The sequence below is a fragment of the Budorcas taxicolor genome, chromosome X (assembly GCF_023091745.1).
Source record: "Budorcas taxicolor isolate Tak-1 chromosome X, Takin1.1, whole genome shotgun sequence".
NCBI lineage: Eukaryota > Metazoa > Chordata > Mammalia > Artiodactyla > Bovidae > Budorcas > Budorcas taxicolor.
Window position 1 is genome coordinate 93612240 of NC_068935.1, and position 25856 is coordinate 93638095.

Below are 25856 nucleotides of genomic sequence, written 5' to 3' on the forward strand. Positions count from 1 at the left end.
TTTAGTCATGTCTGACTCTGTGCGACCCCATAGACGGCAGCCCACCAGGCTCCACCGTCCCTGTGATTCTCCAGGCAAGAATACTGGAGTGGGTTGCCATTTCCTTCTCCAATGCATGAAAGTGAAAAGTGAAAGTAAAGTCGCTCAGTCATGTCCTGACTAGAATTACTCAAAGCCGTAACTTTTTCAGTTTGTATAGAACTGAAACAGAACACAAAAGCATTTAGGGAATCTACAGCACAGTAGATTCATCTCAATTTTATTTCATGAAGAAACTTCTTCCAGACAGCCAGAACCTCATCTTTCCTCATCTTATTGTCCCCAATGGAGATAAATAGAGTTTTTACTGAGTAGCAAAGAACATGCTGTCATTATGTAGATTAAAAATGTAAATTCTTAAAAGAATCTTATGGGATTAATTTTATCAACAGTTGCATTAATCTTCTATAGAAGAAGAGTTTAAGTTTGATGTTCTAGATTATTTGTCCTATTAATATCTAGGAAAATGAAAAGAGCAAGTGAAGAGGGAGTCTGTTCTGTGACTAATGATTTGGCATGTTCTCCTTATCCTTTATCTGGGATGAGATTTGAAGGAAAACACCCAAAAGTGTTTTGTTTTGTTTTTTTTTCTCCTTTGGGAGGTAGATATAGGTCTCCCACATTGCAGACATTATTTACCAGCTGAGCTACCAGGGAAGCCCTAGATATAGATATATAGATATTCAATTAGTTAAGCACCAGAAAAAGCTGTTACATGATTACTTTGTTTGCTCTTCATTCAACCTTTTCTCAGATTCTAGTTATAACTTGAACTTAAAGGATGTATAAAATTATGAAAGGTTAGAAAAATAAGGTTATGATTTGACTTAATCCTAATGGTAATGAACAGCTGGTCTTCTTTGTCACTGAAGACAAGAAAAAAATGTTTTGAGATATTTGCTCAAAGATGTGCCACTTAGAAACTGAAATAACACAAGTGGACAGTGAAGACATGTACACAGAAAGAGTTGGAGAGAAGAAATCAAAACTAATGATGTAAAACTTATGAGTTTAGTGATACAGTGAATTGATTCTTTTTATAGGCCTTGTTAGCTATTTTAGTAGGATAGGGCAATGATTCTCAAACTTGAGCATGCATCAGAACCACTTGGAGGATTACAGATAAAAAACACTGGTGCTGGGGGGCACTCTCTGTCCCCCCTCTGATGTCTATGTCAGAAGCTTTCTCTGTCCCTTTTCATACTTTAATAAAACTCTGCTATACAGAAGCTCTTGAGTCTGGTCCCTGGTCCCAAAGCTAAATCTTCTTCAGACATCACAAATCCGACATCATTCACTGTGAGCTATCATCTTGGGGGCTCATCTTGAATCTTCAGGACAAAGTAAGAACACTCAAGAGCTCTAGCCTCTCTGCTTTCTCAGTATGTTTCTCCTTTTACTTCACTAACTCTATGGTGTGCTTGTGTGAATGAATGATATGCCCTGTGTGAACGAAGTGATGAGCCCTGCTCTGTGGTTTCATGGTGCCTCAGAATGACTGAAGGCAGCCCCCAAAAGAGAGCCTTGTTGGGTGTTTATACTGATCTACCAATGTCAAGAGACACCCAAAGTCCCTGCAAGGGGAGCAGCCAGAAATGGGCAAAGCGTGTGGAACAAACTTTCCTTTCTCGGTCATCTTTTCCTGGTCTCTTTGACCATTTCATAATTGTGTGGAAAATCAGAACTACTAACCTAATCTATTGGGTCATAGACTTTCAAGGGAGTTGTGATCCATGCTGTTACTGTGTACTTTTACTTAGCTGAAAGTTATAAGAGCACATTTGGGAGTGAGATGCAGCTCTAGCTCCAGGAATGCCCCTCAGGCTAGAGGTCACTCTCTTGGCTGCCTGCCTCTGAGGCCAGAGACCTGAAAGTAAGTCTTTGTCGCAGCTGTCCCTCTAATCTATGTGGATAAAAATATTGCTGGTGACCATGAGCTTTTTGAGGACACAGATTAGGAATTGTAGGATCTGGTCAGATTGGAAGTACAGTGGGCTTCTTCCATTGGTAGTGCTGTTAGTGGATCAGAGGAGGCTCTCTGGTGACTTTTGTCTCAATGCCTTAGATATTCCTTTTGTGGAATCTGTGGGAATGAACTGGAAGGATCAGCCCTAGTAGCTTAAGGAAAAAAAATAAAGTTTTCCTCGCTGGCTAAACCTTTTGCTATCACATATACTGATGTGGTGACACTCAGAACAGACATCTTGATTGCTGTTCATCCCTTTATAACTCACCTCTTCTATTGTGATCAGGACTGTACTCAGAAATGTGCACAGGCACATAGGACATGGATGCTTCCCCTAATAGTCCTAGCTTGGGAAACATTCTGAAAATCTACTCTGTTACACTCTGGGTGGCATCAGAGACAAGGGAAAATCAAACAAAGGTTTTGGTGGTAAGGAACTAGAAATCAGTCTGGGATGCCATCAGGTCTTACCTCTGTGCATCTCCACCCTGCCTTTGTGGTAGAACCAGGAGGGACAAGTAAGGTACCTGTGTCAGTAAGGGACAGACTAAGTCCTACCAGGGAAGGAAAGCTTTAGTGGGATGTCTGTCTAACCCCTATCTGGAGTTGGGAGGGACGCCTCTAGTGGAAAGAAGCCACAGCTGTGGATGCCGCTTCTTTCTCTCTTACAGATGGGAGCTAGCAGTTCCAGAACTACTCCTTTAAAATGTATTTTAAAAAAACTTAGACAAGTTTGATCCCCAGAGTTTAAAAAGACACACCTGATCTTCTGTGATACTGAATGGCCACAGTATCCTTTGGAAGATGGGGAACACTGGCCTTTTGAAGGGTCTCTTAATTATGATACTGTTTTACAATTAGATTGGTTCTGTAGAAAACAAGAGAAATAGGTAGAAGTGCCATATGTGTTGCTCTTTATCTCTCTGTGAGACATGGCAGACTTATGTCCTAAGGGTGCAGGTTTGGGTGTGAAACCTTTTTAGCAGCCTCCTGTCCTCTTACTTTGCCCCTGTGTCTGGGGCTTCCAACTGAACAGGCTGAGAATCAGGGCATCTTCCAGGAGGGGTTGCCTCAGTCTCGGTAGAGATTCAAACAGTTCCAATTGTGGTTGAGACTATTTAGAGGATCTAAAAAGTACATGGAAGCCTTTACAGGACTAACTTTACTTTATGACCTTACTTGGAGAGATACAATGTATGTCTTGGGACAGATGCTGACCCCTGACTCAATAGCTTGAGTTTGGGGGGAAGCTACTACTTTTGGAGATGAATGGCTTGAACATGAGACAAGGGGAAAGAGGGAACACGAAATAGCCCTCCTCCCTATGGGGAGCCAAGCAGTTCCCATAACAGAGCCACTTTGCTGGATGTATTCTTGAAGGACTCAAGCAAGCGCACACGAAGACTTTAAACTATGCTAAGTTGACTGACATAGAACAGGGAGAGAAGGAAACTCCTGATAAACTCCTAGTATAGACTACTGGAGGCTCTCTGCAAGTTTACTGACATTGATTCCGAAAGTGCAGATGGAGAAATTTTCTTAAAAGATAGATTTCTCACTCAGTCAGCTCCAGATATCTGCAATAAGTTACAAAAACAGGCATTTGGGCCAAATCAGTCTTTAGAAAAACTGTTGCAGCTGGCTCAGATGGTATATTATGGTAGAGGATATGAGGAGGAAAATAGGAGGCAATAAATTAACCAGGCAAAAGACTGAAGCCCCAGCATGGCTGTTAGTTCTGCTGTGAAACAGCCTGAGGAAAAATGCCCAGAGGAACCCATGTGAAAAGGGATGAGTTTGTTATTACTGTGGAAAGAAAGGGCATCTCAAGTGGGATTGCCTTCAGGCATCTAAGCTAACCCCGGCCCCATGTCTGGTCTGTAAAGGACCATACCTGAGGAGAGACTGCCTTCCGAGGTATAGGCCCCAGGGGTCGGACTCTCAGGACAATCAGGACTGAAGGTGCCCAGGGGTTCACACAAGCTCCCATCCTAATTATACCTGAGGAACGGGGTGGAGGGAAGGACAATCAGTTGATTTTCTCTTGGACACCAAGGCAACTTTCTCTGTGCTCACTGAAGCCCCTGGTCTGCTTTCCTACTGATCCACTACTGTAATGGTACTGTCTGGATGAGACAAACGTTTATATTTCAGTTATCCTTTAAGCTGTAACTAGGACTCTGTGCTATTTTCTTGAGTTTCAAATCATGCCAGAGTCTCCCTCAACTCTTCTAGGGAGAAATATACTGAGCAAGGTCCAGGCCTCTGTTTTCATGAATATGGAACCTGCTATTTTTAACAGAACAAAATGTAAATCCTAGAGTGTGGGCTGATGGAAAAACTGTGGGTTGAACACAAAATGCTGTTCCTGTCATTATCAAGCTCAAAGACCCTCACTTATTTCCATGTCAAAAGCAGTATCCTCTAAAGTTGATGAATAGGTGAAATCTTACTGTACTGATTTCTCATGATATAAGTGGGATCTTAAACTCTAAAGTTCAGAGTGACAATGGTTCTCTCTTTAAAGCTGCTATAACTCAAGGGGTGTTGAAAGCTCTAGGAATAGAATATCACTTACACTGTTCCTGGAGACCCCAATCTTCAGAAAAAGTTGAAAAGGCTAATGACATTATTAAGAGACATCTGTATAAGCTAACTCAGAAAACACAAGACGGTTGGTTTAAAAACTTACCCATAGCTTTAATGAGGGCTCAAATTGCCCCTAAGAAGGGACTGTCTCTATGACGGACCATTTTTGTACACAGATATTGTCATAGATCCTAAAGCCTTAGAATTAATTAACTATGTGACTCAGCTTTCAGCTTTTCAGCAGACATTACGAGAACTCCAGGAGGTGACCACTGACCCAGCCTCCACAGTAGGTCTAATCACTGGGTCTGTGGAGTGCTCCCCCTCCTCATCAGTTGAAGACTTCCCATGTTGAGATTCTCTGCATCAAAGAAAGGACTTTCTTCAACTCTGCAAAAACTTTCACCAACAACAATCTTATGTGATGCCTTTTCTTGATCTGATGACGTCTAACAATCCTAAGATGGACTGATGAAACTATGGATATGCTACTGCTGCTGCTGCTAAGTCGCTTCAGTCGTGTCCAACTCTGTGCGACCCCATAGACGGCAGCCCACCAGGCTCCCCGTTCCTGGGATTCTCCAGGCAAGAACACTGGAGTGGGTCGCCATTTCCTTCTCCAATGCATTAAAGTGAAAAGTGAAAGTGAAGGTGGTCAGTCTTGTCCGACTCCTAGCGACCTACCAGGCTCCTCCATCCATGGGATTTTCCAGGCAAGAGTACTGGAGTGGGGTGCCATTGCCTTCTCCAAACTATGGATATAGTGTAACCTTTAATTTTGATTATATTTTAACTTGGTTTAAAGACTGTTTTGCCTTACATCTGTAACTGTGAAACGGGGTTAGTTTCTAACCCTCTGAAAGCTTTTAAGTTACAAATGGTTGTCCAGGCTCCTATGAGTGCCACAGCCTCCTCCAACTATTACTTGGGGCCCTTGGATCAGAGACCTTCTGAGGTTAGGAGAATATGTTGCCTCAACATTTTAGGGACCATGCCCTTCAACAGTAGGAAGTAGTTATGGAATGAAAACAATGCCCTTTTCCCTTGGCAACATAATTTTCCTAAAAGAAAAGCGGAGGTGAGAGAGTCAATTCCTAAGTAGACTGATAAGAAGTCTGGGGTCCCCAAGGAGGAGAGAGGAGTCTGGGGCTCTCAAGGAGGAGAAAAGGACAAACTTTTTTCTTTTTTTCTTTAAGCCCAGAGCTGATGATTGCACAACAAAACAACTCATCTTGCTCAAGGATATGTTTTTCCCTTAAACTCTGTATCAGTGACAACAATGTATCCTGCTTGAGGACATGTTTCTCCTTCTTGAGAACCTTCTGACTAATCCTGTCATCTTAAAATGTATATTATGGGACTGGGTCTGGTTCAGTTCAGTTCAGTTCAGTCCCTCAGTCCTGTCCCACTCTTCGCGACCCCATGAATCCCAGCAGGCCAGGCCTCCCTATCCATCACCAACTCCCAGAGATCGCTCAGACTCACGTCCATCGAGTCAGTGATGCCATCCAGCCATCTCATCCCTGGTCGTCCCCTTCTCCTCCTGCCCCCAATCCCTCCCAGCATCAGAAACTTTTCCAATGAGTCAAATCTTCTCATGAGGTGGCCAAAGTACTGGAGCTTCAGCTTTAGCATCATTCCTTCCAAAGAAATCCCAGGGTTGATCTTCAGAATGGACTGGTTGGATCTCCTTGCAGTCCAAGGGACTCTCAAGAGTCTTCTCCAACACCACAGTTCAAAAACATCAATTCTTCGGCGCTCAGCCTTTTTCACAGGCCAACTCTCACATCCATACATGACCACAGGAAAAACCACAGCCTTGACTAGACAGACCATAGTCGGCAAAGTAGTGTCTCTGCTTTTGAATATACTATCTAGGTTGGTCATAACTTTTCTTCCAAGGAGTAAGCGTCTTTTAATTTCATGGCTGCAATCACCATCTGCAGTGATTTTGGAGCCCCAGAAAATAAAGTCTGACACAGTTTCCATTGTTTCCCCATCTATTTCCCATGAAGTGATGGGACCAGATGCCATGATCTTGGTTTTCTGAATGTTGAGCTTTAAGCCAACTTTTTCACTCTCCTCTTTCACTTTCATCAAGAGGCTTTTTAGTTCCTCTTCACTTTCTGCCATAAGGGTGGTGTCATCTGCATATCTGAGGTTATTGATATTTCTCCTGGCAATCTTGATTCCAGCTTGTGCTTCTTCCAGTCCAGCGTGTCTCATGATGTACTCTGAATAGAAGTTAAATAAGCAGGGTGACAATATACTGCCTTGACGAACTCTTTTCCCACTTGGAACCAGTCTGTTGTTCTATGTCCAGTTCTAACTGTTGCTTCCTGACCTGCATACAGATTTCTCAAAAGGCAGGTTAGGTGGTCTGCTATTCCCATCTCTTTCAGAATTTTCCACAGTTGATTGTGATCCACACAGTCAAAGGCTTTGGCATAGTCAATAAAGCAGAAATAGATGTTTTTCTGGAACTCTCTTGCTTTTTGGATGATCCAGCGGATGTTGGCAATTTGATCTCTGGTTCCTCTGCCTTTTCTAAGGTTCCTCTGCCTCTTCTGGGTCTGGTAAGATCTTTCTATTGTTAGTTCTAATCCTGTTATCTTAAATTATATATTGTGGGAGTGGGCCTGGTAAGACATTTACAGCCTTGAGACATTCTTTTGATTTACTGTAATAACCAATTGAAAAAGTATATAGCTTCCTTGTTAAGACTAGCGATGTGGGCACTCTCTGTCCCTCTTCTGATGTCTATATCAGAAACTTTCTCTGTCCCTTTTCATACTTTAATAAAACTCTGCTACACACACACACACGCGCGCGCGCGCGCACAAACAAAACTGGTGCCCCACACACCACAACTAAGAGTTTCAGATTCAGTAGATCTTTAAATTGAAGAAAGTAGGGAAAACCGCTAGACCATTCAGGTATCATCTAAATCAAATCCCTTATGATTATACAGTTGAAGTGAGAAATAGATTTAAGGGCCTAGATCTGATAGATAGAGTGCCTGATTAACTATGGAATGAGGTTCGTGACATTGTACAGGAGACAGGGATCAAGACCATCCCCATGGAAAAGAAATGCAAAAAAGCAAAATGGCTGTCTGGGGAGGCCTTACAAATAGCTGTGAAAAGAGAAGTGAAAGGCAAAGGAGAAAATGAAAGATATAAGCATCTGAATGCAGAGCTCCAGAGGATAGCAAGAAGAGATAAGAAAGCCTTCTTCAGTGATCAATGCAAAGAAATAGAGGAAAAGAACAGAATGGGAAAGACTAGAGATCTCTTCAAGAAAATTAGAGATACCAAGGGAACATTTCATGCAAAGATGGGCTCGATAAAGGACAGAAATGGTATGGACCTAACAGAACCAGAAGATATTAAGAAGAGGTGGCAAGAATACACAGAAGAACTGTACAAAAAAGATCTTCATGACCCAGATAATCATGATGGTGTGATCACTCATCTAAGAGCCAGACATCCTGGAATGTGAAGTCAAGTGGGCCTTAGAAAGCATTGCTACGAACAAAGCTAGTGGAGGTGATGGAATTGCAGTTGAGCTATTTCAAATCCTGAAAGATGATGCTGTGAGAGATGATGCACTCAATATGCCAGCAAATTTGGAAAACTCAGCAGTGGCCATAGGACTGGAAAAGGCCAGTTTTCATTCCAATCCCAAAGAAAGGCAATGCCAAAGAATGCTCAAGCTACTGCACAATTGCAATCATCTCACATGCTAGTAAAGTAATGCTCAAAATTCTCCAAGCCAGGCTTCAGCAATACGTGAACCGTGAACTTCCTGATGTTCAAGCTGGTTTTAGAAAAGGCAGAGGAACCAGAGATCAAATTGCCAACATCCACTGGATCATGGAAAAAGCAAGAGAGTTCCAGAAAAACATCTATTTCTGCTTTATTGACTATGCCAAAGCCTTTGACCGTGTGGATCACAATCAACTGTGGAAAATTCTGAAAGAGATGGGAATACAAGACCACCTGACCTGCCTCTTGAGAAATCTGTATGCAGGTCAGGAAGCAGTAGTTAGAACTGGACATGGAACAGCAGACTGGTTCCAAATAGAAAAAGGAGTACGTCAAGGCAGTATATTGTCACCCTGCTTATTTAACTTCTATGCAGAGTACATCATGAGAAACGCTGGACTGGAAGAAACACAAGCTGGAATCAAGATTGCCGGGAGAAATATCAATGACCTCAGATATGCAGATGACACCACCCTTATGGCAGAAAGTGAAGAGGAGCTAAAAAGCTTCTTGATGAAAGTGAAAGAGGAGAGTGAAAAAGTTGGCTTAAAGCTCAACATTCAGAAAACCAAGATCATGGCATCTGGTCCCATCACTTCATGGGAAATAGATGGGGAAACAATGGAAACTGTGTCAGACTTTATTTTCTGGGGCTCCAAAATCACTGCAGATGGTGATTGCAGCCATGAAATTAAAAGACGCTTACTCCTTGGAAGAAAAGTTATGACCAACCTAGATAGCATATTCAAAAGCAGAGACATTACTTTGCCGACTATGGTCTGTCTAGTCAAGGCTATGGTTTTTCCTGTGGTCTTGTGAGAGTTGGACTGGAAGAAGGCTGAGTGCCTAAGAATTGATGTTTTTGAACTGTGGTGTTGGAGAAGACTCTTGAGAGTCCCTTGGACTGCAAGGAGATCCAACCAGTCCATTCTGAAGGAGATCAACCCTGGGATTTCTTTGGAAGGAATGATGCTAAAGCTGAAGCTCCAGTACTTTGGCCACCTCATGCGAAGAGTTGACTCATTGGAAAAGTCTCTGATGCTGGGAGGGATTGGAGGCAGGAGGAGAAGGGGATGACAGAGGATGAGATGGCTGGATCGCATCACTGACTCGATGGACGTGAGTCTGAGTGAACTCTGGGAGTTGGTGATGGACAGGGATGCCTGGCGTGCTGCGATTCATGGGTTCGCAAAGAGTCGGACACGACTGAGTGACTGAACTGAACTGAGGGTGGGTCCCATGAATCTACATTTCTAACATAAGTTCCCAGGTGTTTCTGATACTGATTCTGCTGACCCACTTTGGGAAACACTGCTTTAAGGGAAAAAAAGAGGAAATATAGATATGGAAGCAGGAATGAGAAAACATGTTCACCAGGTTTGCAAGGGTAAGTTGAAGACATTATAGCAAAATATATAGTTTAGACCACTGAGTCTCAAAGTGATCTAAAACGTTGAATAGTACTGCCTTAGATTAAAGCAGTGACTAGGAAGCTTCTATTTTTTTTTTCAAGTATCACAATGTTTATTGATAGATACAAGTATATAAAATCAGGGCATGAACATGACTTGATAAATTGAGTAGACTTAAGTTCAATACTATATTTAATAAGTAATATGTTCCAAGTGGAAACCATTGCTAACATATGGGTAGTTTGTGTAGGGACTTAACTTTTTCCAGTTTCAATCAGCTTTATTTGTTAACACAATAGGATATGAAAGTGTAGATGGGTTGCCAAATGGAAAGTGTTAATTTTAGTCCAGTATTTACTAAGTGTCATGTTATAAATCCTTAATACGGATCATCTCATTAGTCTTCACAAGAATCCCATGAGGTAAGTATAATAACTATCTCACTATTTTTTAGATGGGGAAATTGGGTTCAGAGAGGATAAGAAATTTGGCCACATTTAAACAGTAGTGGTGAAACTGGTGTTTGAATTCAGGTATTATAACTTGAGGGCTCATGCACTTAACCTTGAAATTATGTTGCCTCCCTGAATTTAATGGTCTTCTTAGGCTGGAGAGTTTGAGATGCACCCGTTTATGGTACCTAGCTGAGAGATTACCACTGTGTTGGCTGCTATAGAAATAGTAAGCGAAATGCTTGTGAATCTGTATTACTCTTGTTTTCAGTGGGACTTTGCTACATGAAATAAGAAGCTTTACCACAGTTGGCAGTAAAAAGCAGAGTCAAATAGGAGGGAAAAAAATCTCCAGCTTGAAGGATTTAGGTCAAATCTAAGCAGTTTCTCAGTATTTGTTATTTTTTGCAAGAATTGGACAGCTGTGAGCAGTTATTTATAACTTCTATGTCTCCATGTGCTCAGTTGATCAGTTGTTTCCGAGTCTCTGTGACCCGCCCTGAACTGTAGCCTGCCAGCTTCCTCTGTCCATGGGATTTTCCAGGCAAGAATACTGGAGTCGTTTCCATTTCCTCTTACAGGGGATCTTCCTGACCCAGGGATCAAATGCGTGTCTCTGCCATCTCCTGTGGTAGTAGGGAGATTCTTTACAAATGCACCACCTCTGCGGCCCTTTAAGAATAGGAGGGAAAAACTTTGCAACATTTTTGGGTGTCTCACAGCAAAGGCCACCTTATGATTTCCCACTTAAATTCCTGATTTCCTTGTAAAGCAGGAAAGCAGTTAAGGTCTTCCTGCAGTCTTCACTAACAACGTTTCTGGCCTCATTGTGTATAAATGTCCTCACTGCATGAGATTTAGTGGAAAACAATTAGCATTTTTCCAACTTTATTGAGGTATGATTGACAAATAAAAATTGTATACATTTATGTTGTACAATGTCATATTTGTTTTCTTAAGGTGTACAACATTGTGATTTCATATACAAATACATTGTGAAATGATTATTGCAACTAAGACATCCATCACCCCACATAGTTACCTTTTATTTTTCTGTTAAAGAACACTTAAAACTACTTTCTTAGTAAATTTTAAGCATACAATACACTCTTCTTAATTATAGTCACCATACTGTAATTAGATCCTCAGAATTAATTCATCTTATAACTGGAAATTTGTTCTATTTGATCAGCATCTCCCCATTTCCCCCACCCTTCAGCCCCTATGGGTGCTATGGTGGCTCAAATGGTAAAGAATTTGCCTGCAATGCAGGAAACTCAGGTTCAATCCCCGGGTTGGGAAGATCCCCTGGAGAAGGAAATGGCAACCCACTCCAGTATTCTTGCCTGGAGAATTCCATGGACAGAGAAGCCTGGTGGACTACAGTCCATGGAGTTACAAAGAGCCAAACACAAATGAATGACTAACACTTTCACACTTTCTCAGCCCCTGGAAATGACCATTTTATTCTTCTTATATGAGTTTGACATTTTTAGATTCCACATATAGGTGAGATGATACAGTATTGGTCCTTCTTTAACATCTCACATAGCATAATGTTCTCAAGGTCAGTCTGTGTTGTCACAAATGGTTACATTGGAGTGGAGGAGGCAGAAACCATACTCGGGCTTGAAGAGTATGTGGACATTAATGAAGCAAAGCAGCTGCTCCTTCAAGAAGCAAGGTTATGCAGGGAAGAAAAGAGGATGGAAGCAATATCAAGGGAAGTATTTTTCCATAACTCCTGAAGAATTTCTTTAGGCTGGTCTTATCCCAAAAGAAATTCCTCAAAATCTGGTCTACAGCTTCTGAGTGAAAGATTGCCTCATTTGTGATCTATTTTCAACATCACATATATACTCCTCTTGAGCACTACTTGAAACTGGAAAGACTGAACTCAGTGTAGGAGAAAGTAGCTAAATTCTCACCCCATAAAAAGTAAGACACTGAATTCTTTGGAGTAGCTCAATTGCAAACTGCTAATATTTGGTACCTCCCTTCATTTTAGCTCCAGAACAACAATTATGATTTCCAACATTTATTGATTGCTTACCATGTATCATGCACTCTTATAAATAGCTACACTAATTACATTATTGCAGGCAAAGTCACTTCAGTGGTGTCTGACTCATTGCGACCCTATGGACTGTAGCCTGCCAGGCTTCTCCGTCCATGGGATTCTCCAGGCAAAAACACGAGTGGGTTGTGATGCCCTCCTCCAGGGATCTGCTGACCCAGGAATTGAACTAATGTCTCTTATGTCTCCTGTACTGGCAGGTTGGTTATTTACAACTAGCACCACCTGGGAAGTCCAAATATATTGTTAATATATATTCATTTTGTCCTTAAAATTCCATTAATTAGTTACTGTTATATATGATAAAAATGAGACACAGAGAGATTAGATTACTTGCCCACAAGTTACATTCTATGTGAGTGACAGATTCGGGACTTGAATCTAGGCATCTAGTGTGTGCCACTAACCTCTCCTACTGCACTGCTCGAGTAGCACAGAAGATGTTAGAAAAAGAGATGTCTATACCTTGTATAACTCAGGAACTTCAGAATAAGGTAGCTAGAACTGGACAGACACACTATCTCTAGAAGAGATTGACTATAAATTAGCTCCATAGTGTGTCAACTCCAATTTCTCTTCATATGTTAGTAAGTACTGATTGAGTAGTCCTGTATATTTAGCTGTTGTAGGCCTTGTGGTTAGGAAGACAAAAAGACAGTCTGCTTGCAAAAAAGATCTTCCACAATAATGGAAACTCCTTGAGAGTATCAGTTCAGTTCAGTCAGTCAGTAGTGACTGACTCTTTGTGACCCCGTGGACTGCAACATGCCAGGCTTCACTGTCCACCAACACCTGGAGCTTGCTCAAACTCATGTCCAGTGAGTCAGTGATGCCATCCAACCATTTCTTCCTCTATTGTCCCCTTCTCCTCCTGCCTTCAATCTTTCCAAGCATCAGGGCATTTTCTAATGAGTCAGTTCTTCGCATCAAGTGGCCAAAGTATTGGAGCTTCAGCTTCAGCATGAGTCGTTCCAATGAGTATTCAGGATTGATTTCCATTAGGATTGACTGACTTGATCTCCTTGCACTCCAAGGGACTCTCAAGAGTCTTCTTCAACACCACAGTTCAAAAGCATCAATTCTTTGGTGTTCAGCTTTCTTTATGGTCCAACTCTCACATCCATACATGACAACTGGAAAAACCATAGCTCTCAGTATACGGACCTTTGTTGGCAAAGTAATGCTTCTGCTTTTTAATATGTTGTCTAGGTTTGTCATAGGTTTCTTCCAAGGAGCAAGTGTATTTTAATTCAGTGCCTGCAGTCACCATCTGCAGTGATTTTGGAGAGGAAGAAAATAAACTCTTTCACTGTTTTCATTGTTTCCTCCTCTATTTGCCATGAAGTGATGGGACCAGATGCCATGATCTTCATTTTTTGAATGTTGAGTTTTAAGCCAGCTTTTCACTTTCCTTTTTTACTTCCATTAAGAGGCTCTTTAGTTCCTTTTCACTTTCTGTCATAAGTATGTTGTCATCTGCATATATGAGATTATTGATATTTCTCCCAGAAATCTTGACTCCAGCTTGTGCTTCATCCAATCCATCATTTCTCATGATGTACTCTGAATATAAGTTAAATAAGCAGGGTGACAATATACAGCCTTGACATACTCCTTTCCCAATTTGGAACCAGTCTGTTGTTCCATGTCCAGTTCTCACTGTTGCTTCCTGACTTGTATACAGATTTCTCAGGAGGAAGGTCAGGTGGTCTGGTATTCCCATCTCTTGAAGAATTTTCCACAGTTTGTTGTGATCCACAGTCAAAGGCTTTGGCATTGTCAATAAAGCAGAAGTAGATGTTTTTCTGAAACTGTCACTTTTTTGATGATCCAATGGATGTTGGCAATTTGATCTCTGGTTCCTCTGCCTTTTGTAAATCCAGCTTGAACATCAGGAAGTTCACGGTTCACATATTGCTGAAGCCTGGCTTGAATTAAGTGATTGCTTAGAAAGGCTTTTTTTTTAAATCTCACCTTGCTATTCCCTGGTGGCTCAGATGGTAAAGCGTCTGCCTGTAGTGTGGGAGACCCGGGTTTGATCCCTGGGTTGCGAAGATCCCCTGGAGAAGGAAATGGTAACTCACTCCAGTACTCTTGCCTGGAAAATTCCATGGACTGAGAGGCTCCTCAGAGCCTGGTAGGCTACAGTCCATGGGGTCGCAAAGAGTCAGACATGACTGAACGACCTCACTTCACTTGCTATTCTTTGGAATTCTGCATTTAGATGGGTATATGTTTCCTTTTCTCCTTTCCCTTCTTTGCTCAGCTATTTTAAGGCCTCCTCAGACAACTGTTTTGCCTTTTTTTGTTTTTCTTCTTCTTGGGAATATTTTTGATCACCACATCCTGTACAATGTTATGAACCTCTGACCATAGTTCTTCAGGCACTTTATCAGATCTAATTCCTTGAATCTATTTGTCAGTTCCACTGTATAATCATAAGGGATTTGATTTAGGTCATATCTGAGTGGTCTTGTGGTTTTCCCTACTTTCTTCAGTTTCAGTCTGAATTTTGCAATCAGGAGTTCATGATCTAAGTCACAGTCAACTCCTGGTCTTGCTTTTGCTAACTGTATAGAGCTTCTCCATCTTTGGCTGCAAAGAATATATTCAATCTGATTTTGGTATTGACTATTTGGGGATGTCCATGTGTAGAATCATCTCTTGAGTTGTTGGAAGAGGGTGTATGCTATGACAAGTGCTTTCTCTTTGCAAAACTCTGTTAGACTTTGTCGTGCTTCATTTTGTACTCCTAGGCCAAATTGCCTGTTACTCCAGGTATCTCTTGACTTCTTATTTTTGCTTTCCAGTCACCTTTGATGAAAAGGACGTCTCTTTTGGTGTTGGTTCTAAAAGGTCTTGTAGGTCTTCATAGAACCATTCAACTTCAGCTTCTTTGGCACTTTTGGTTGGGACATAGACTTGGATTACTGTGATATTGAATGGTTTGCCTTGGAAGAGAACTGAAATCATTCTGTCATTTTTGAGACTGCACCCAAGTACTGCATTTCAGGCTCTTTTGTTGACTATGAGGGCTACTCCGTTTCTTCTAAGGCATTCTTGCCGATAGTAGTAGATATAACGGTCATCTGAATTAAATTTTCCCCTTCCAGTCCATTTTAGTTCATTGATTCCTAAAATGTCAATGCTCACTCTTGCCATCTCCTGTTTGACCACTTACAATTTACCTTGATCCATGGATCTAACATTCCAGGTTCTTATGCAATATTGTTCTTTACAGCATTGGACTTTACTTCCATCACAAGTCACATCCACAAGTGTGTGTTGTTTTTTCTTTGGCTCAGCCTTTTCATTCTTTCTGGAGCCATTTCTCCACTCTTCTCCAGTAGCATATTGGTCACCTACTGACTTAGGGAGTTCATCTTTCAGTGTCATAACTTTTTGCCTTTTCATACTCTTCATGGGGTTCTAGATATGTCTATTTTGCCTCCTCACTGACTCACTACAATATAGTACATTCCTGACATGTCATAAGTATTCAGTAAGTAGTTGATGAATGAATGAATAAAGCTTTTCCAGACATTTCCTAGAGAAGGAGCAAGCAACATTGGCTGGATTAATTGAGTTCAAGAATAAATCTAGGTCTAGTTACTAAGTTTTGGATTGCTATATAGTCAGACCTTTTTTTTTTTTTTTTAGGTTTTTCTTTGGAGGAAGAGTTCAAATTCCTAAGCCAGCTGCTTGGTGTCCTTCTAAGCCAGACTGCTAAAATGCCTCCTGAAACATTGGGCAAGAAAAGACATTCTGCTGCTGTGGACCCTTGAGAATAAGATTAGTTCTTTTCACACTTTCTGACATAATCTGAGATAAGGAGACATCATCTTACTTTGAGGCATTCTCTGATTAGTATCTAGGAAGAAAAGTACGGCTAAGGTTATGCATACTTTATACTTTTCCACTCCAGACACTTTTCTGCCTCCAGCCATACTTTCTTAGGTAGAAGTCTCAGGGAATGAATCTTAACCACCACCCTCCAAACCAGATGTCTGCTCGTCCTTCTGCCACCTACTTAAGGAGATAGTTGGGGTGCAATTTTCAGTGGCTCATGTTGCCAAGAGCTACCAAGGTGTCTGAATATGAAAGATAGTGCCTTTTCTCTAAGGTAGCCTAATGTAGAATTAAGATGTTTGACATTAAAGTTAGACCAGGTGTGTACTTTCTAAGTGGATTATTTTGAATAGTCTCCTAAACTCTCCCACCCTCAATTTCCTCATCAGTAAAATGGTAGTAATAACATCAGCTTTACATAATTCGATGAGATGAGATAATGTTTCTGAAGTGCCCTAACAATGCCCGGTGTATATTTGTACTTTACAATGGTGAAAAATAATAATAACAGCAATAATATTAGTTCATTCAGTTGGTAGATCCATGGTGAGATGAAACTGAAATACCTGACTCAGGAGAATGTTAAAGGGAAGATGACTTGATTAACTCCCCAGAAACTGTAGTTTTATAACACTTGAAATGTCATGGGGCATTGGAGTCTACAGATCTCTGGCAACACTGAACCTGGGCAGGGTCACTAGAAAGCTCTGTGGATTTGCCTTCCTAAGGCTTCACATAAGCAGAGATATCACTTGTGGTAGTGAGAGAGCTTAGCTCACAGGTGTGCCTGACTCTCTTGTGACTCTCTACAGACATGGCTCTGATTTGACCACCATGATGGCAATAGCTATTTTACCTGATGCATATCCATTTCTATTACATCTCTACCATACCTTGCTCCTGGCTGACTTTCCTCCCCAGTTGGATCCTCAATTCTGTCTCCACTCTACACGGTTATCCTGGTCTCAGTTTCAGTCAAGATTGCAACTTCCTCAGCATCCTGTCAGAGGAATAGTGATAATAACTGCCATTTGGAGAGTACCTACTATGTAATAGACACTTATTTTGTTTCATCTTCTAAGTAATCTTCCTTATTTAACGCTTTCCATACAAAACACTCAGATGGTCCTTATCTTTCAGACATAAATGCCAAATGATAAAAGGATAGGAAGTGTGAAATTTGTTTCAAAGTTATCTGAAGATGTGTGGGGAGTAGGTGAGTATACAGAAGAAACAAAAGAAACCATGACTTGATGACTTGATGATTATTAAAGCTGGATGATAAGTGAAACAGGTTCATTATATTCTCTCTCAGTTCAGTTCAGTTGCTCAGTCGTGTCCGACTCCTTGCGACCCCATGAATTGAAGCACGCCAGGCCTCCCTGTTCATCACCAACTCCCAGAGTTCACTCAAACTCACGTCCATCGAGTCAGTGATGCCATCCAGCCATCTCATCCTCTGTCGTCCCCTTTTCCTCCTGCCCCCAATTCCTCCCAGCATCAGAGTCTTTTCCAATGAGTCAACTCTTCGCATGAGGTGGCCAAAGTACCGGAGTTTCAGCTTTAGCATCAGTCCTTCCAAAAAACACCCAGGACTGATCTCCTTTAGAATGGACTGGTTGGATCTCCTTGAAGTTCATAGGACTCTCAAGAGTCTTCTCCAACACCACAGTTCAAAAGCATCAATTCTTCGGGCTCAGCTTTCTTCACAGTCCAAGTCTCACATCCATACATGACTACTGGGAAAACCATACCCTTGACTAGACGGACCTTTGTTGGCAAAGTAATGTCTCTGCTTTTCAACATGCTATGTGTTTTTGTATTGTTTATGGTTTCCTTTGTGGTGCAAAACCTTTTAAGTTTAATTGTGTTCCATTTGTTTTATTTTGTTTTTATTTTCATTACTCTAAGAGGTGTGTGGGTCAAAAAAATATCTTGCTGCAGTTTATGGCACAGAGTGTATTTCTTTTGTTTTCCTCTAAGAATTTTATGATGTCCAACCTTACATTTAGGTCTTCAATCTATTTTGAGTTTCTTTTTCTGTATGGTGTTAGGAAGTATTTTAATTTTGTTCTTTTACATGTATCTGTCCAGTTTTCCCATCACCACTTACTGAAGAGGCTGTCTTTTCTCCACTGTATATTTTTGCCTTCTTTTCCCACATCTAATCTAAGATGACCATACATGCATGGGTTTATCTCCAGGTTTCTATACTGTTCCATTGATCTATATTTCTGTTTTTGTATCAGTACCATACTGTCTCGATTTATGTTGCTTTATGTTATACTCTGAAATCAGGGGGCTTGATTCCTCCAGCTCTGTTTTTCTTTCTCAAGATTCCTTTGGCCATTCAAGGTCTTTTTGTGTTTTCATACAAATTGAAAAATTTTTTGTTCTAATTCTGTGAAAAATGCCATGAGTAACTTAATAGGGATTGAGCTGAATCTGTAGATTGTTTTGGGTAGTTTACTCATTTTCACAATATTGATCTTTCCAATCTAAGAACATGGTATATCTCTCCATTGATTTGTGTCACCTTTGACTTCTTTTCATCAGTATCTAATAATATTCTTAGGTAGGTGTATGTCTAAGTATTTTGTTCTTTTTGTTGTGATGCTAAATGGGATTATTTACATAATTTCTCTTTCTGATCTCTCATTGTTGGTGTAGAGGAATGCAAGAGACTTTTGTGTATTAATTTTGTATCCTGTGACTTTATTAAATTCATTGCTTAGTCTAGTAATTTTCTGGAGGCATCTTCAGGGTTCTCTATGTACAGTATCATGTCATCTGCAAATAATGAGAGTTTTCTTCTTCTTTTCCAACCTGGATTCCTTTTATTTTATTCTCTGACTGCTATGGCTATAAATTCCGAAACTATGTTGAATAATAGTGGCAAGAGTGGACATCTTTGTCTTCTTCCTGATCTTAGAGGAAATGCTTTAAGCTTTTCACCATGAAGAATAATGTTCACTGTTAGTCTGTGATATGTGGACTTTATGATCTTCCCTCTATGCCTACTTACTGAAGAGTTATCATAAATGGACGTTGAATTTTAACTAAACAATTTTTTATATCTACTAAGATGATCATATGGTATGTATTCTTTAATTTGTTAACATAATGTGTCATATTGAATAGTTTGTGTATACTAAAGAATCTGTGCATTGTTAGGATAAATCCCACTCGATCATGGTGCATGCTGCTTTTAATATGTCATTGGATTCAATTTACTAGTGTTTTGTTGAATATTTTTCCATTTTCTTCAGTTATTTGGGCCTGTAATTTCCTTTTCTTATGATATCTCTGTCCAGTTTTGCTATCAGGGTGATGGTAACCTCATAGAATGATTTTGTGAGTGTTCGTCTCTCTGCAATTTTTTGGAAAAGTTTGAGAGTGCTAGGTGTCAGTTCTTCTCTAAATGTTTGGTATAATTCACCTGTGAAGTCTTCTAGTCATGGACTTTTCTTGGTTGGAAGATTTTTAATCACAGTTTCAATTTCATTATTTGTGATTGATCTGTTCATATTTTCTATTTCTTCCTGGTTCATTTTTGAAAGGCTGTACTTTTCTAAAATTTGTCCATTTCTTCCAGGTTTTCCATTTTATTGGTATATAGTTGCTTGTAGTAGATTCTTCAGTTCAGTTCAGTCACTCAGTCATGTCCGACTCTTTGCAGCCCCATGAACCACAGCATGCCAGGCCTCCCTGTCCATCACCAACTCCTGGAGTCCACTGAAACCCATGTCCATTGAGTTGGTGATGCCATCCAACCATCTCATCCTCTGTCATCCCCTTCTCCTCCTGCCCTCAATCTTTCCCAGCATCAGGGTCTTTTCCAATGAGTCAGCTCTCCGCATCAGGTGGCCAAAGTATTGGAGTCTCAGCTTCAGCATCAGTCCTACCAATGCACTCTTATGATCTTTTATATTTCTGTGATGTTAGTTGTTACTTCTCCTTTTTCATTTCTAATTTTATTGATCTCTTCACTTGTTTCTTGATGAATCTGGCTAAAGGTTTATCAATTTGGTTTATCTTCTCAAAGAACCAGCTTTTAGTTTTACTGATCTTTGATACTGTTTTCTATTTCATTTATTTCTGCTCTTATCTTTATGATTTCTTTCCTTCTACTGACTTTGGGTTTTCTGTTCTTTTTCTATTCACTTTAGGTGTAGGGTTAGGTTGTTTATTTGAGATGGTAAGGGGTCTTCTTGCAGTGCAGGAGACATGGGTTCAATCCTGGGGTAGGGAAGATCTTCTGGAGAGGAAAATGGCTACCCACTCCAGTATTCTTGCCTGGGAAATGCCATGGATAGAGGACCCTGTCAGGGTACAGTCCATGGGATCACAAAGAGTTGTACACAACAGAGTGACTAATACACTGTATGATTTCTTGAGGTAAGATTGAATTGCCATAAACTTCCTTCTTAGAACTACTTTCGATGCATCCCATAGGATTGGGGTCATCATAGTTACATTGTTTTTCTAGGTGTTTTTAAATTTCCTCTTTTATTTCTTCAATGATCTCTTGGTTATTTAGTAGTGTATTGCTTAACCTCTATGTGTTTGTGTTTTTTACATTTTTTTTCTGTAATTGATTTCTTATCACATAGCATGTGGTCTGAAAAGATGCTTGATACAATTTCAATTTTCTTCAATTTACTGAAGCTTGATTTGTGACCCATGATGTGATCTATCCTAGAGAATGTTCTGTGGATACTTGAGAATAAAGTGCATTCTACCACTTTGGGGTGGAAAAACCTATAAACGGAAATTAAGTCTATTTGGTCTATTTTGTAATATAAAGTTTGTGTTTTCTTATATATTTTCTACATAAATGATCTGTCCATCAGTGTAAAAATCACTTACTCTCATATGTTATTGTCAATATACCCTAGTATGGTTGTTCTTAGCATTTGCTTTATATATGGGGGTGCTCCTATGTTGGGTACATAGATATTTAAAATTGTTACACCTTCTTCTTCCCTATCATGGATAACAGCCTTGTTGTGGCAAACGGACTGTTATAGTTCAATGAAGCTATGAGCCATGCCAGGCTGGGCCACCCAAGACAGACAGGTCATAGTACAATGTTCTGACAAAAGGATCTGGTGGAGGAGCAAAGGGCACCCCATTCCAGTATTCTTGCCTGGAGAACCACATGGTCAGTATGAAAGGCAAGAAGATGTGACACTGGAAGATAAGCCCCCAGGTCAGAAGGTGTCCAATATGCTACTGGGGGAGAGTGGAGGGCACTTACTAATACCTCCAAAAAGAATGAATAGGCTGAAACAAAGTGGAAATGATGCTCAGTTGTGGATGTGTCTGGTAGTGAGAGTAAAGTCCAATGCTGTAAAGAAAAGTACTGCATAGCAACTTGGAATGTTAGGTCCATGAATCATGGTAGATTGGATATGGTCAAGCAGGAGATGGCAAGAGTGAACATCAACATCTTAGGAATCAGTGAACTAAAATGGAAAGAAATAGGTGAATTTAATTCAAATGACCATTATATCTGCTACTTTGGGCAAGAACCCCTTAGAAGAAATGGAGTAACCCTCATAGTCAACAAAAGATATTAAAATGCAGTACTTGAGTATAAAACTTAAAAACAATAGAATAATCTTGGTTCGTTTCTGAGGCAAAACATTCAACAACATGGTAAACCAAGTTAATGTTGCAACAATTGGTGCTGAAGATGAACACTTCTATGAAGACCTATAACACTGTCTATAACTAACACCAAAAAAGATGTACTTTTTATCATAGTGGAATGGAATACAAAAGTAGGAATCCAAGAGCTACCTGGAAAAACAGGCAAGTTTGGTTTTGGAGGACAAAATAAAGCAGGGCAAAGGTTAACAGAGTTTTGTCAAGAGAACACACTGGTCATAGAAAACACTCTTTTCCAGCAACCCAAGACACAACTCTACCCATGGACATCATCAGATGATCAATACTGAAATCAGATTGATTATGTCCTTTGCAGCCACAGCTGGAGAAGCTCTATACAGTTAGCAAAAACAGGACCTGGAGCTGACTGTGCCTCAGATCATGAGCTCCTTATTGCAAAACTCAAGCTTAATGGGAAGAAAGAAGAGAAAACCACTAAGTCATTCAAGTATGGCATAATCAATCAATCAATCACATGCCACAGTGACTGCAATAAATTAAAGTTTAAGGTGCTGAACTTCCTATTATTAACAGTTTCAGTGCAGGATGTTTATGTATTGAAGGAAAGTATCCAATGCCTGAATCCTGCCTGTTTGAGAATCAGGTTAGTGAAAAGCAGGGATCCTAGTTTCTCAAAAACAAAGAATGGTAAATAAAGCAAACAGAAAAATAAATAATGATAAAAAGCAAAGAAAAGACAAAATGTATACATAAAACAATAAAAAGTAGTAACAAATGAAAAATAAAATAAAAACAAAAGAGATAAACCACAAAATGACAAAAAGAAAAATGGAAAAGTAAATACATATATATATTTAAAATATTTAAAAATAATTAAAATTAGAATTTAAAATAACATAAAAATGATAAAAGCAACAATACCAACAACTGAGCAAAATGAGACACTAAAGAATTATAGTAATAAGAATATTTTCCTGGGTCCCCTGTCAGTGTCCTTGCTCCCAGAGTGAGCTAGACCCAATACCTCCCCAGGAGGCCTCCAATATCTCTAAGTAGGTCTCTGGACCAGCTGTGGGCACTGTGGAATCAATTCAGCCTCTAATCTAGTCCAGTTCTCACATGTACTTGTACTTAAGAGTCCGGTGTTTTGAAGGCTAGACAGGTCTCAATTGTTGAAACATTCATTGTCTATTCAGGTATTCCTCAGATGCAGAATTTTTCCACCTGATCTCTGAATCCACAGCTTTTGCTGCTACACAGAAAGATTTCCATTCCTCTTCCTTAGTTGCGCTGCCCCTGGGGCTCAATGTTGGTTTTGACCCTACCGCTGTGTGTTCAGCACCCTCAGGCAACTGTTCCTTGCCCAGGTGAGAGGGAGCAAATGCAGCAGTAGCTTGGGACACACTTATTCACTCATGATGGGGGAGGGGTACTCTAGCCTCCATTGGTATGTCTCCAAGTTGCCTGTGGCAGGGGGACAGGCAGGCATTTGGGCAGACTGTGGAGCATCCCCAGAGAAGGCAATGGCACTCCACTCCAGCACTCTTGCCTGGAAAATCCCATGGACGGAGGAGCCTGGTGGGCTGCAGTCCATGGGGTCACTAAGAGTCAGACACGACTGAATGACTTCACTTTCACTTTTCACTTTCATGCATTGGAGAAGGAATGGCACCCCACTCCAGTGTTCTTGCCTGGAGAATCCTGGGGATGGGGGAGCCTGGTGGGCTGCTGTCTATGGGGTTGCACAGAGTCGGACACGACTGAAGTGACTTAGCAGCAGCAGCAGCAGTGGAGCATCCCTCCCAGTGCCTACAGAAGCAAGAGCTGGCATATGGGAGAGGTGATGGCCTTGCCCCCCTACAAGCATCTTAACAATGGTGTCTCAGTTTCCGGATATACCACACCTCCTCTAGGGGTATTCCTGGCCATGAATCCCCTCAATCCAATCCCCTCTGTTGTATCCATGCACCCAACAGTGTTCCTCTCTCATGTTCTATTCTCCAAGCCATGATTTAGCACTCAGCCCTTGCCAGCAATGGCAGACTCTCATATCAGGGGCTCCCAAGGTTGATTCCTAAGGAGGCTTTGGGATGGGAAGTACTCAGGCTCCCAGAGGCCACACAGGCAGAGGAGACTCTGGCCCAATGTGGGGAGCAGCCTGCTCAGGTGAGAGCCTCTCCCAGTGCTCTCAGAGGGTGATTAAGACTGCGGTTGGGGGAAAGGGGTTAAAATGGCAGCTGTGCCCCTGCTGGTTGGAGAAAGGTGTTATAATGGTGACTCCGCCCCTTGTGCCTCTCAACAATGAAGATTTGCTTCTACGGTATCTCAGGCTTTTTCTTTAGACATTCTGGTTGTGGAGCTCTTGTCCCTTTAGGCTGTCTTTTCACAGCCAACAGCTGTCCCACCCCTGTTTCTGTGCTCCAAACCCCACTTTATAACACCCAGCCCCCTTTTACAAAAGACAACTCACAATTCAGGATGGGGTGCACAGAGCTGGGGAACAGATCATGTGTGGGTTTTGTACTTTGTCCTGCCTTCCATACATGAATTGCTGCATTCTCTTCTGATCCCTGAAAGGTCCTTTTGGTCCCAGATGATTTCCCCACTGTGACAGAGTTTTTCTTATTGAGGGGACTGCCTGTCACCTTCAGCTACCTGCCAGCATTGCTGTTCCATTTTAAAAAATTAATTAATTAACTTTAATTGGAGGATAATTTCTTTATAATGTTGTGGTGATTCGACATGAATCAGCCATGGGTACACATGTGTTTACCCATCCTGAATGCTCTCCCACCTCCTTCCCCATCCCATCCCTCTGGGTTGTCCCAGAGCACCAGCTTTGAGTGCCCTGTTTCATGCATCAAATTTGTACTGGTTATCTATTTTACATATAGTAATATACAAGTTTCAATGCCATTTTCTCAAATCATCCCACCCTTGCCTTCTCCCACATAGTCCAAAAGTCTGTTCTTTATATCTGTGTCTCTTTTGCTGCCTTGTATACAGGGTCATCGTTACCATCTTTCTAAATTCCATATATATTGGGGCAGTCCTAAGATGGCGGAGGAATAGGACAGGGAGACCACTTTCTCTCCCACAATTTCATCAAAAGAACATTTGAACGCTGAGTAAACTCCACAAAACAACTTCTGAATGCCAGCAGAGGACATCAGGTACCCAGAAAAGCAGCCCATTGTCTTCAAAAGGAGGTAGGAAAAAATATAAAAGACAAAAAGAGAGACAAAAGAGGTAGGGACGGAGCTCCATCCTGAGAAGGGAGTCTTAAAAAGAGAGAAGTTTCCAAACACCAGGAAACACTCTCACTGCTGAGTATGTGGTGAGCCTTGGAACCACAGAGGGCAACATAACCAGGAGGAAAAATAAATAAATAATTAAAACCCACAGATTATGTGCCCAATGGTAACTCCCCCAGCGGAGAAGCAGCGCAGATGCCTGCATCTGCCACTAGCAAGTGGGTGCTGGGCAGGGAGATGTGGGCTGCATTGCTTAGAGTAAGGACCAGGCCTGAATACTGCGAGGGCAATCTGAGGGAACTAACTTGGGCTAGCAAACCAGACTGTGGAATAGCTACCATGCAAAAAGCCCTAACCTAAGACACCACCAGGCCCACTCACAGAACAAAGGACTGACTAGAGCTACGCAAAAAGCCCTAACCAAGACACCATCAGGCCCACTCACAGAACAAAGGACTGAGCAGAGCTAGCTGGCTGCACACCGGTCTATCCCCTCCGGTGGCAGCCAGGCGAGGGCAGCCAGAGACGGAAGGGGGCAATCGGAGCCCCAGAGAGGCATTATCTACAAAACTGCAAGCAGGCTTCATTGCTCACCAAGACTTCTTGGGATTCTGGATGGTCAACATCAGCCTGAGAAGTTCCACTGGGTTGTACACCCAGAAAACTGAGCAGCAGGGACAGGGGAGGCAATAAGCCGCAGTGACTGCACTGGCCAAATACCTGAGCTGCTTGGACCTGGGAAGGGCACAAAATGCAGGCCCAACCGAGTCTGCGCCTCAGAGGACTACCCGAGTACCTGAACCTGAGCAGCTTAGAC

General features: G+C 41.3%; 1 protein-coding gene across 1 annotated transcript in view; it reads left to right on the forward strand.

Annotated features, from left to right (window-relative positions):
* The window catches only part of LOC128070298 (elongation factor 1-alpha 1-like), a 427922-nt gene that overhangs the window by 217938 nt on the left and 184128 nt on the right, over positions 1–25856 (forward strand). The window lies entirely within an intron of this gene.